The sequence below is a fragment of the Lepidochelys kempii genome, chromosome 10 (assembly GCF_965140285.1).
Source record: "Lepidochelys kempii isolate rLepKem1 chromosome 10, rLepKem1.hap1, whole genome shotgun sequence".
Classification (NCBI taxonomy): Eukaryota; Metazoa; Chordata; order Testudines; family Cheloniidae; genus Lepidochelys; species Lepidochelys kempii.
Window position 1 is genome coordinate 736627 of NC_136389.1, and position 13455 is coordinate 750081.

Here is a 13455-nt window from a genome sequence, read left to right on the forward strand (position 1 = left end):
CTATTTGAGATCTAAGAATTGCATTCGCCCTTTTGTCCTCCATGTTAGCCATAGATTTCTCCCAGTGTCCTTTTACTTCCCTGTTCAGTTTTCTGCAGTTCCTCATTTCTGATCTATATTCATTACTGTCAGCGTCTCCGTTCTTCTATTTGTTATAAATATTTACAGCTGTTTTCTCTTCTCGACTAAGCCAGCCATTTTTTTAAAAAGCAATTTGGCCTTCTTTTTTGATTGTGGCTTTTTGGGCATCTAGTAAAATGTTCTTGAACAATTCCAAATTATTATTCACGTTTGTGTATTTAAATTCCCTCTCTCAACCAATTTGGCTCATAACTGTTTTCAACTTTGTGATACTGGCCCTTTTAAAGCACCAAGTATATATGTCATTGGTTCGGACTTTATTCTGTTTGTACATAAGAAATGTGATCACATCATGATCACTTGCACCAATGTTACCATTAATTTTTAGTTCTGTGATCACTGCCTGTATCTGTCAAGATGAGGTCTAATATAGAATTCTCCAGTGTTGGATGTAATTTCTTGAGTTAGGAAATTGTCATCTATAGTATTTAGAAATTCTGAGGATGTTTTAATACTGGCAACATGAGACCTCCAGCATATGCCACTTAGATAGAAGTCTTCCATGTTCACACAGTTTTTTGTTATTACTCAGTATAGATAAAAAACCGAGGAGTACTTGTGGCACCTTAGAGCCTAACAAATTTATTTGGGCATAAGCTTTCGTGGGCTAAAACCCACTTCATTGGATGCATGCAGTGGAAAATACAATAGGAAGATATATATACACAGAGAACATGAAAAAATGATTGTTGCCGTACACACTGTAATGAGACCAATTAAATAAGGAGGGCTATTATCAGCAGGAGGAAAAAAACCCCTTTCGTAGTGATAATCAGGATGGCCCATTTCAAACAGTTGACAAGAAGTTATGAGTAACAGTAGGGGGAAAAAAATGAACATGGGGAAATAGTTTTTACTTTGTGTAATTACCCATCCACTCCCAGTCTTTATTCAAGCCTAATTTAGTGGTGTCCAGTTTGCAAATTAATCCCAATTCTGCAGTTTCTCGTTGGAGTCTGTTTTTGAAGTTTTTTTTGTTGGAGAATTGCAACTTTTCTCCAACAAAAAAACTTCAAAAACAGACTCCAATGAGAAACTGCAGAATTGGAATTGGAATTAATTTGCCAACCGGACAGTCTCTATGTAAAAGAATAAATGGACACAAATCGGATATCAGGAATGGTAACATACAAAAGCCAGTAGGAGAACACTTCAATCTTTCTGGACATTCTATAACAGATTTAAAAGTAGCTATACTTTAACAAAAAAACTTCAGAAACAGACTTCAAAGAGAAACAGCAGAACTAAAATTCATTTGCAAATTTAACACTCTTAATTTGGGCTTGAATAGGAACTGGGAGTGGCTGGCTCATTACAACAGCAGCTTTGTCTCTCCTGGAATTGACACCTCCTCATCTGTTATTGGGAGTGGACTACATCCACCCTGATCGAATTGGCCCTGTCAACACTGGTTCTCCACTTGTGAGGTAACTCCCTTCTCTTCATGTGCCAGTATATTTATGTCTGCATCTGTAATTTTCACTCCATGCATCTGAAGAAGTGGGGTTTTTACCCATGAAAGCTTTTGCTCAAATAAATCTGTTAGTCTTTAAGGTGCCACCGGACTCCTTGTTGTTTTTAAGGTGCCACAAGTACTCCTCGTTTTTTTTTTCTGATACAGACTAACAAGGCTACCACTCTGAAACCTGTCATTATAGATAGGTGCTTAAGGAATTGGCCATTCTGTGATTTGGTGGTCTGTAGCAGATATCCACTAGTATCCATCTTGTGCTTTATCTGTTAGGCCATTGATCCATAAGCATTCAAGATTATTTTCTTCAGAATTCTCCATGGTTCAGAAACAGGTAGTTCCATCTTTAACATAGAGTGCCACTCTTCCTCCCCTTTTGCCCACTCATTCCTTCCTGAATAGATTATAACCATTGATTTTAACATTCCAATCATGTGAATGATCCCATCAGGTTTCAGTAATACCAACTAGATTGAATTTATGGTCATAAATGAGTAATTCCAATTCCTCTTATTTTTTATCCAGGCTCCTAGCATTCTCTTCATGTCCTTTGGTTTCTTGATTATTTTTGTTCTCAACATGATTTTGTGCTGAATGCTCATATCTTCTCTCTTTTCACCCTTCCCTTTTGTTGTTAGTTGAATGTCCTCTTAACTACTCTAGCGAGCATATCCCCAAGAAGATTGGTTCCCCTTCTACTGAAATCAAGGCTATCCAGTCTGAACAGCCCCCTCTCTGCATAGAAGGTGGATCAATGTTCCACAAAACCAAAACCCTCTCTCTTACACCACTTACCTAGCTAGTGGTTCACTTTCAGAATCTTTTGCCTTCTGTTTTCCTTTGCTCATGGACAGGAAGGATCTCAAAGAAGATCACTTTGACATTTTTCTCCTTCAGGACTCTTCCCTGAAGTCATCTATAATCTGAGAGAGATCCTGCAATGCAGTGTCATTTGTACAGATATGCACTATCACAAGGGGATCCTTGCTGATTGACTGCAGAAGCCTATCTAGTCTTAGAGTGCCGTCTCTTGTCTTGGCTCCAGGAAGGCAGCATGCCATCCCATTGCCCATCTACCCCTTGCACAATGTTCTTTTCACTCTCCTAGAAAAGAATCCCCCCGAAGAACTGTCTGTCTTCTTTGGAAGGTTGAAGATATCTTTGCAGGAAGCTTGATTTTCTTATGGGTTGGGCTGAGCAGCCACACGTGTGTCCTGTGTATGTCTCCATACCATTTGACCAGCTGGATCTTCAGAGATATCATTGGAAGTTTCCATGGTGAAGACCTTGTATTGATTGGAAGTTTCTACCTGTGTGGAATTACTCCTGGTTCTGTTCTCTCTGGTGGTCACAGCCAGCCCATCCTCATTTGCCTCCAGCCATGTAGAATGCCACTTCATCCTCTTGCCTCTGGTGGTGTGAACTGCAAAGCCTCCTGTCTGATTTCCTCTTTCTCTAATTCTGGGGTAGCCAGTTCCTTTCTTCCTTGAATTTGGAGTAATGACGCTTCTCGAATCTGGTTGTCCAGAAATTCCTCTTCTTCTCTGATGCCCTGTAATGTCTGCTTTTGTCCTTCCAAGCCTCAGATTTCTGCTTCCACAGTTAGGGGCATTTACCTTAAATACTAGAACAGTAGAATCTTTCCTTATGTTTATTGGCAAATTTGTCCAAAACACCTCTTTGGAGTATACTCAGTGAGAGTCTGGCAGGTGGATGATCTGATATGTGGATGGTTATCATTAAGCTGAATCCCTTGAGGAGTGAGCAATGTTGGATGCTTAGCTCCTTTGTGGTTTTACCAGATTCAAGGGGATTCTCCTTCCCATTGTCAAAATCTCTAGGTTCAGTTCCTGCCATGTGTTTGCTTTCCTTGCAATAATGGCATCAGTTATGTAACAACCCTACAATATATTTCTTTAATGGGCCTTCAGCAATTTACAGTTTTCAAAGATTAAAAAACTTCAGTTACCTTCCCATCGCCACAAAATCCTTATCTTTCCCAGGTTAAAAGATGAAAACAAACACAGGTTCAAGCCAGGGCTGGAGAAAGCCTTTGTCAATGGCCTGTGTAAATATTGTGTTGAGTTTTGGTTGCCTCTCCTTGAAAAAATCTGAGCTGAGTTAGAAGGGGTCCTGAAAAGCATAACAAAGGTTAGAGTTTGGGACAAGGGTTACTTATGAAGAGGGAATGCAAACAATGGGATTATGTAAATAGGGAAAGAGAAGAGTTAGGGTTTTTTTTTACAGAGGTACAGGAGGTTATGAAGGGGACAGTGAAAGCGGACCAGAACATTCCTTTCACACCTTCAAAGAAGGGGTCATTTAATTAAAGTAATGGCTGGTGAATTTAGAACAAATAAAAGGAAGCACTTCTCCATAACACATGTAGTTGGCTTGGGGAGCTTCCAGCTGCAGGGATACAGACAGTCAAAGTCTTCAGCCAGATTTTAAAATCTGGATGATTTTATGACCAATAATATTTGCAGCTGTGACGTTAAGGGCACATGTGTCTCAGGGGTTCAGGTGTAAGATGACTGCCCCCCGGGACAGTACAGGATTATTTTTCTCTTTACATAGATATGGACAATTGGCCTGCTGCATTAGATATAATTTTTTTTTCCACATCAGCATCAAGTATTGGCCACTAGAGAGGCAGGAACTGGAGCTGGAAAGGAGTGACCTTATCCAATAAATTGTATGTCTTCATAATACATTCTTGTGGTGGCCTCTCTCTCAGTCTCATCTCATCCTGCCAGGCCTTACATATGCTGCTTGGGATTTCTTTTTATCTAGTGAAACTGCCTGGGAAAACTCTTCACTATTTCACTCGCTATTTTCAGTAGCTGCTTTATAGGCAGGAATGGGATCTGATTATTCAGTCTGAAAACACTATAGCAAGTGTTTTGATGTCAATGCTGCGATGGTCTCCAATGGAGGGACTTTGCCTCTGATGACTCTCACAGACATTAAGACAACTCTTCTGTGCTGAGATGGAGCTTTTCATTTCAGGGTAATAAGAGCATAAGAATAGCCACGTTGGGTCAGATCAATGGTCCATCTAGCCCAGTATCCTGTCTTCTGAAAGTTTCCAGTGCCAGATGCTTCAAAAGGAACAAACAGAACAGGGAAATCATCAAGTGATCCATCCCCTGTTGTCTAGTCCCAGGATCTGGCAGTCAGAGGTTTAGGAACACCCAGAACATGGGGTTGCATCCCTAACCATCTTGGCTAATAGCCATTGATGGAACTAGCTTCCATGAACATATCTAATTCCTTTTTGAATCCAGTTACTGTTTTGGCCCTTGCAACATCCCCTGGCAACAAATTCCACAGGGTCATCAGTTCCAGGTCAGTAGTGACCAGTGGCCTTTGTGAAATGAAATGGGAGTCAGAATTCCATTTCTAGTGGACAGCGGTCCTCAGTGCCAAATACGCCTTCACTGTTGACCTGAATTGCCTGCCCCTGATGTTGACCATCTCAGCAGAGAGGCCAAGGAATCCCCCATCATGTTTAGAAGTGGTCCCTCTATGGTAGGGATCAAGCTTATTGATGGAGAAGAGTAGGGTAGAAGCTGGCACAGCTGCCACATCACTCTGTGTGCTTCAGGGTAAATTGATGTTATCAGGCCTGAGGGCTGTCTGCTTGTACCTTCCACCAGCACCATTATGGAACCCAAGAGGGAGTAGTGAGTGAATGTAACTCGCTCAATGCCCTCAGTGCGGGAACATGAAGTGATAGTTGTCACAGATGTGTGTGTTTGTTACTATCCCTCACCTTGGCTTTTTGCTGCTGATGACAGACGATTGTCTCTTTCCCACTGAGGGAAGAAGAGGACAACTAGTTAGCGCTGCTCAGTGTGAAGATTTCAGGTGTCTTTGCTGGTTTCCTCTTCCTGCTCCTGTGGACAGGAGATGAATTATATTGATTAATAATATGTATGAAATTAATTGTTACACCAGAGTGATTTTCCACAGATAAGCAAGTTTCTCCTGCTTGAGAGTGACAGAGCCATGCATTGCAATTGTATCTTGCAGTCGAGTGTAATTGTAAAGTGAAAGTGTAATGACAGAAATGTCTTTATCAACCTGTTCTCTGCATTGTGTTTTTATCACTGCCATCTGCTGTGCTGAGAGTGGCAGCTGCCAGGTCTTACAAATAGCTCTGTCATGTACTTTCATGTAGAACAACATATTGTCATAATTTCTCTGATATTACTAGCTGGAATAACTTTAACCAAGATAAGGTGACATTATGCTTGGCACTTTGGAATGTGTTTCATTGTAGGACACAGAATGCTCTGCCACAGGACATCCAATCCCACTTTCAAAAATCACCAAAAACACTCCAGTTTTCTTTAATATCACTCGGTCAGACCTCCCGTTACCCTAGGCACCCTGTATTTACGCTCTACACACTACTGCAGTGATATTGAACAAAATATGCCTTGTGAGGTATCATATGAAAGGTAATAACACACTTGTTATTAATATCATTATAAAATGCATGTGTTGACTTTATATGTGAAGTTATAAATTCTGCCTTTATGCTGTTTAAGGCAAGACAGCCCAATCTAGATAAAGGTGATAAAACAGGTCTGTCCTAGACAAAGGAAAATGGGTTTATCTCAGTTTACATACTAGTGGTAAACAAAGCTATCGAGCTAAACCAGCACAGGCTATCCTTCCTTTTCCTGAACTCCAGAGACAGAGAATTAGCATGACTGCTGCACGCCAGAGAGATACAGGAGACTGAGTCCCCACGAGGCCTTTCTGACTTGTAAGACATCCCTTTAGGGATATAAGGTACAGGTGGAGACTCCATTTTTATCCTTCACTTCAGGAGACAAAGAAACCAAGTGATTTGATCTCTGTGATGGGTTCTGGCCAGGCCAGCTAGTAAAAAGGAGATTGTGGGTGAAAGAAAACACCTTTAGCAAGACTATACCTTGCTAGATTGAATTTTAGACTTTTAGATGTGTTTTTACTTTTATTTGTTTGTAACCATCTCTCCCTTTCTCTCTTTACTTGGTATGATTTAATCCACGTTCCTTTGTTAAAAAAACTTATTTTACTTTTACTATAAACTAATTCAGTGCAGCGCTTGAAAGGAAGTGTGTATTTACCCCCAGGCAATGAGCTGTAATGTCTGACTTTTTAACAGAGCAAAGTACTTATTATCTTCTGTGAATGCACAGTGGTAGGAGCTGTGCATTGCAGAGAAACATCTCTGAGGAGCTCGGGGGCTGGAGTCCAATGATTTTTAACTGTGTGCTAAGCAAGGACTGGGCCAGGAGTGCCTTGAGGAGTTCGCAGGTGAGGAAGACAGACTGATGTGGCGGGGAGCTGACACAGTCTTAAACATAAGTAAAACTCACTCTTGCTGAGGCAGACAGGTAACGGTGGCTCACAGCTCTGGGTATCCCCAGAAGTGTGTTACACCTCTTCTGTTAATGATGACTTTTTTTAGGTGGTCATGTGATTTTGTGTCTTTTGGATGTTATAATGTTAATTGTCTGTGAAGGGCTCTGAGTACCTTTGCTGGGTGGGAGTAACATCAATTAAGTTATTATAAAAATGTAGCTTACTAGCTTTCTCTCTCTTTGTTTATTTCAATTTGAATTCACTTAGGGATTTCTTTGTATTTGCAAACGCATTCAGGGAGCTTCTTCAAAATGAAAAGAAACAAAAAATCTTTACAGCAATTGGTGCAGCACATATTTATTGAAGTAGGATTTGCAGTGCCTTGCCAAGAATATTTATCAGTGGGCTGATAAATATCCAGCAGCTTTGGTGATTTAGAACATGTTACATATTAGTTTTAATGGCCTATATATCTCCAATTGCCATAGCTCCTATCAATAAACCAGTACTTACAGAAACCTTTTATTTACCTGAAAAGGCAGTGCCATGCTGAAGAGAATCACCATTAACTGTGACAAATAAAAGTGAGGGGCAATGTAACAGTCTGTGATTGCAGGAAGTGGAGTAGCAATTGTTAGCAAGGCGCACATGTGGTTAATATCCTTCTTTGGAAACAGGCGTTTACCACTGGATGCAGAAAAGTGTCTCCATTCACAAGTACAGGTATAGTTGGATTGGGAGTCTCATAACTTTTTCAGGCTTCCAGGCACAAGAGGGTGCGCTAGTCACAAACACTTGTGTAGATCTGTGGGCCAGTGGAGAACAGCCATGCAGACACACAGGAACTGTGCTGATTCTGTCTAGACTGGGCAGTGGTTTGTGTGTGTGCGTGCACACACACTTGAGACAGGATATTACAATGGGTTGAGTGGACCTATGCGGCATAAGGAGATAGTGATGACTTTAGTATTTTATATGAATAATAAAATTAATAGCTGGATTAAGTAGGTTTTCTTTTTTTCATAACTTTCAGGCATCAAGGGCTGGAGTAATCCAGGATACTAGAGTAGATGGACCACTACTCTGATTCAGGTATGGCAATTTTTGTTTTCTTATGATTATTAACACATTGGAGTTTGTTTTATGAATTGTACCTACATGTTACATGGGGGCTTTGGGTAGGAATTAGATCACACACATCTGCTGCCCCACAGACCTGCTGTATCCACAGACCCCCTGATCCATGGTGCTAACGTCATTTCAAAGGGTACCATATTCTGGAGGGAAAACTTCCAGGAAGGAGCACAGGAAATACGGCATTACCGTTTAGAGAGGTGAAGAAGACTGGGACCCCATGAGTTAGGAGTCTTTACCTTCTTATTTAGTGCTATATTATTGCTGAATCTTCTGGTGCAGCTGATCTCTAGGTGACTGCATGGAACTGTATACAAGCACTCCAGAAAGTGCCTACTGCCCATTCCCTGAGTTGATTCATGCGATGTGTCGCTTCTGAGATTTTCTTTAATCTTTTATTACAAAATAGCATTTGCCTTCGAAGAGGGGATGCTCACTCATGTCCAGAAGTGCTCTAGGGCAGTGGTTCTCAAAGCCGGTCTGCCGCTTGTTCAGGAAAAGCCTCTGGCAGGCCGGACCGGTTTGTTTACCTGCTGTGGTTTGCAGCTCCAGGCCAATGCGGGCTGCGGGAAGGGTGGCCAGCACATCCCTTGGCCTGCGCTGCTTCCCGCAGCTCCCATTGGCCAGGAGTGGCGAACCACGGCCAGTGGGAGCCGTGATCGGCCGAACCTGCGAACATGGCAGGTAGACAAACTGGTCTGGCCCACCAGGGGCTTTCCCTGAACAAGCGGCAGACTGGCTTTGAGAACCACTGCTCTAGGGTGTGGAATAATTGTTTATCATAAAGCAGAGCTTTGCACCTTATCATTTCCAACTGGTTTTCGTCACGGAAAGGTTAGATTTATTCATTCATATATTTCAGTTTGTCCTTTTAAAAAAATTATTTAAAAAAATCAGAAGGTTAAAGTGTAAATCTGTTACTAGGATGAGTAAATATAAAAGAAAACAGAAATCAAATGCTATGGTTACAAAACAATCCCAAATGAAGGAGAAAACCGCTGAAATGAGGTACGTTTTGAGAGTAGACAGATCTTTTTGCCATTTTCATTTGGAGGGAATTTTTCTCTATGAGTGATAGACTAAACCAGAAAAGTTATTAACCCTTGTATGCTGGTCAGCATCTTTAGATATCATCAGGAGCTTTTACGCAGAAGACTTGCTGAGTGGAGCTTGCATCTATGTAACCAGGCATATGTTGGCCAATTAATTTCGTAAAGCACAGAGGATCCAGGAAATTCCCAATTTGTGTTGGGAACACCTACCCATTTCCCAGGGTCCTGGAAGCCACTGGGCAGCAAGTGCTTGACCGGTGGAGAGGAAATGGAAGTTTAAGTAGGTAGGCTGTCCCCCCACCAGCTGAGGAAAGTGAAACCATGCTCCTAACAGTGGGACAGCCCTGCTTTCTTTGCTCAGGGCTGTCTTTAATAATTTAGAAACAAAGATGCAAAACAAAGCCACCTAGACAGTCTCACAGCCCCTTCTCATAGCCCTTTCTCGAGGACTTCCCAGAGAAGGCTTCTCCTTACCCAGCTCCTGCTTTCTGTATGACAGGTGCAGAGCACACCCTCCCACGTCCTACCCGTTTTACCCTCTGCCTACAAGGTGCAAGCCTTATATGTCATTTCCTGTAGGGCATATGACTTGGAGCAAGCTTGGAGCTGTGTAGCAGGATGGGTGGAACTGGACAAACAGCATCAGGTTTAGAAGGGTCTCACTACAGTGTGGCAGCAGTGGCTCAGAAATACGGGCCAGCCACGAACAGGCTGCTGGTCGACAAGCTCCAGAATCCCAGCCTGTAACACTGGCTCCTCAGTGTGGTCAATACAGATCTCTCCCCTACAACTTTGCCTCCTGGCCTGCAGCATCCCTTATTGCTAATGGACATTTCAGGAGAAGACAATTTCAGTAACTCACATTTTGGGAGACCCCGGGGACTCTAGCCCAAGTCTTGTAGGGGGAGGAGCTGTGGGAAATAAGCATTTGACAAATCCTAAGAAAGATAAGGGCAAAGTGGATACCAGTCTCTCTGTGAATGGAAAAGCCAGTGGGACTTCTTAAAAGAAAGTGTTTTGGAAAAAAAGGCAGAATCTTTGAGGCTAGCGTAGCTGGGATGGAAAGAACTAGAGGGGACACTAAGGGGGGGAAATAGGTAAGCTGTAATGTCATTATCTAAAGCAGTGGCCCCCGACCCTTGTGTGGCCAATCGCACACTCATGTTTTCAGAAGAGTGTGGCGGGTACCAACAATTTTTCAAGGCTTATTTTGTATTTGTACATTAAATAATATGAAAAACATCATATTTAATATTACATAATATATGACTCCATAAGATAAAAAAAGGTAATTTTACATGTAAAAGGTATTAATTAAATTATTCGGCAATTACTCTTTCACCTTACCATGTGAATTTGCTCTTTTTTATCTACCTGTAAGAAAAATTAAGGAGTTTTTACAAAATAAATATCATAAACAGTTTTCATCTTGTTTATTTTAAAAAAGTAAAATTATTTTTTGATTGGACAGTTTTTTGGAAAAATTTAGACTAGCTGCAGCAGAAAGTGGGGCTAGTAATATTTCAGTCCTATGTATAAAATATTGTTGAACTGCTGGTCCAAATATATGTATTATTCTTACTTTACCATAGATAGCCAGTTATGGTTAATTAAAAAATATTCTTTGTATTGTCACTTGTATCTGGATTTCAATAAACAAACAAACAAATATGAAAAAAAGTTAAACACAAGTTAATCATACGCGTTCATCAGCACTTAATGGAAAATAGGTATCTAATTCACACGGTTTTTCTAATAAAGTCAGTGTGATTTTTGGCACTGCATTTCTTCAGCCAGTTTTTCGTAGTTGGGAGAGTAGGATGATATTCCTGTTCATAAGCAATCGTCAAGATAGGCATCTGTAAGCTGAGATCTGTATTTTGATTTTATGATGTTCATTGTTGAAAACAGAACTTCACATACGTAAGTGGAACCGAAATCAGATTTTATTTTGTATGCTACGTTTTTTAAGGCAGGAAACTTTTTTCAGTCAACCAGATTCCAAAAAGTTTTCATCTGTTGCGCAGGATTTTAGACAATATCATGTTGAAGGTCCAAAATCTCCAGTTCCACGTCTTCTGTTCTTACTTGAATGAGACTCGCAATTGATGTAGCCATTTCAGTTACCTCTATTTGGCAAGTAAAAGGATTCATAAGAAAGGCAACTATAGGCTCAATGAGAAAAGGAGTACTTGTGGCACCTTAGAGACTAACCAATTTATTTGAGCATGAGCTTTCGTGAGCTACAGCTCACTTCATCGGATGTGAAAGCTCATGCTCAAATAAATTGGTTAGTCTCTAAGGTGCCACAAGTACTCCTTTTCTTTTTGCGAATACAGACTAACACGGCTGTTACTCTGAAACCTGTCTATAGGCTCAATGACGGTGAACTGTTGAAATCTCTTTTCAAATTGTTCCAGAAGTGTTTGAATGTGGATAACAAATGGTGATGGGTTAAAATCACTGTCACATACCATTTTCTTCATACTTGGGAAATGTACGAGAGACTTCATCTTCATATGTGACATCCACAAGATCAGTTTTGCTTTGAATGATTTTACAGAACCTATCATTTGAGCCACATGTTTCTTTTCCCTGGAGCTCAAGATTTAAAATGTTCAATTTGTCAGTGATATCGGCAAGGAAAACAAAGTCCATTAACCAGCTGGAGTCTTCTAGTTGCTCGAAGTTCTGATTTGTGGACTTCAGAAATTCTTTGATCTCTTCAATTAGGCTTAAAAAACATGCAAGAACTATATTTTTGCTCAGCCATCGTACTTCTGTGTGCAAGATAAGATCAGATTGTTTATCATCAACATATTCCAACAGGGCCTTAAAAAGTCGGTGTTGCAAAGGTTTTGCTCGAATAGAGTTAATTATTTTAATAACGACATTCATGACATGTTGAAGAGAAAGAACTTCGATGCACAAGGCTGCATGGTGGATAATGCGATGATAAGACATCAAGTTGGGAAAGGATTCATTCTCCTTGCAGAGTGCAATGAACCCACTGGCGCTGCCCACCATTGCTGGTGCCCCATCAGCGGTGATCGCAGACAGCTTGTGTCGTGGCGTGCTAATTGATGTTGTGTATGACTTGAATAATTACAGATGTCCTCACCCTTTGTTCGTCCTTTCATAGGCAATGCTCTGAGTAACTCTTCTTTTACGGTGAAGTCAGTAAATACCATCCTCACCATAACTGACAACTGCGCTGTATCCGATATATCCGTTGACTCATAGAACTACAGTGAAAACCAGTCACTTATTTCCAAGTCATCCTTTAGCTGAGTTTGCATGTTGCTTGAAATTGCATGTATCCTCCTCGTAACTGTGTTGTCTAATAACTGCAAGTCTTGTATTGCCGACCAAATCTCACGCTTGTTAGGAAATCCTTGAAACAGGCAATCAGCACCAGTCAAAAAATGCTTCCTTCAACAATTCACCATCTTGGAAGGGTTTTTTCTTCTTTGCAAGCAAATGAGCAATTTTAAAGGAAGCAATAGGAGCACTTTTAGGCTTTACCACTTGTCTAGTGAAAACAGATTGCTGGGCAGATAGGTTTGATTTGAGTTGATTAATTTTCTTCTCTCTCAACTCAGATTGAAGTGGATGGCTAATGTCAAAAGAGCTGTGATTAGTTTGGAAATGGCGTTCAACATTATGTTTTTCGGCACTGTAACAGTACCACCGTACAATAAGCAAACACATTTCCCTTTTTTTCAGTAAAACAATAGGATTCTTCTCACTCTGCGTTGAAATAATACAGACGTTGTCTTCTATTTGAACCACTCATTTTGGGGCAAAATGTTAAAAAAATAATAAATCGCAAAGCTCGAGAAAACAGCAGCCTCAGTGCAGTATTTATTTTTTTTTGTGCTTTGGCAGTTCGGGTGGCAGCAGTCCAAGCTGCTTTTTTTTTGGGGGGGGGCAGTTCTGGGCAGCACGGAGAGAAGCCGGAGAGAAGCCGCAGCCCCGCGCCTGCCGCAGACAGAGAACACCGGCACCCGCGGCTTCTCTCCCCTGCTGGGCACTACTTTTCACACCGTGTCACTAGGCGGGCACTATGGTGCCTGCAGGTACCGCATTGGGGACCACTGATCTAAAGAATCGGGGAACACTATATGTACTTCTGAGGGGAAGGGAGAATTCAGAGAGCACAGGGCGGAGCTGAGACATTGCCACAACCTGGCCCATTTCCCCTCTTGATTGTCACCTGTCTGTTGTGAGTGGACCCAATTGCAGGGTCTCATGTGCTTCCAAGCCAGCTGGGTCTGGACAGTGTATAGTCACTGT

General features: G+C 41.3%; 1 long non-coding RNA gene across 2 annotated transcripts in view; it reads left to right on the plus strand.

Annotated features, from left to right (window-relative positions):
- Positions 1–13455, plus strand: part of LOC140918033 (uncharacterized) — a 141133-nt gene that overhangs the window by 11897 nt on the left and 115781 nt on the right. For both annotated transcript variants that reach the window (XR_012161056.2, XR_012161057.2), the window contains exon 2: positions 8007–8065. This is a non-coding gene — a long non-coding RNA (uncharacterized LOC140918033). The remainder of the gene's footprint in view (positions 1–8006; positions 8066–13455) is intronic.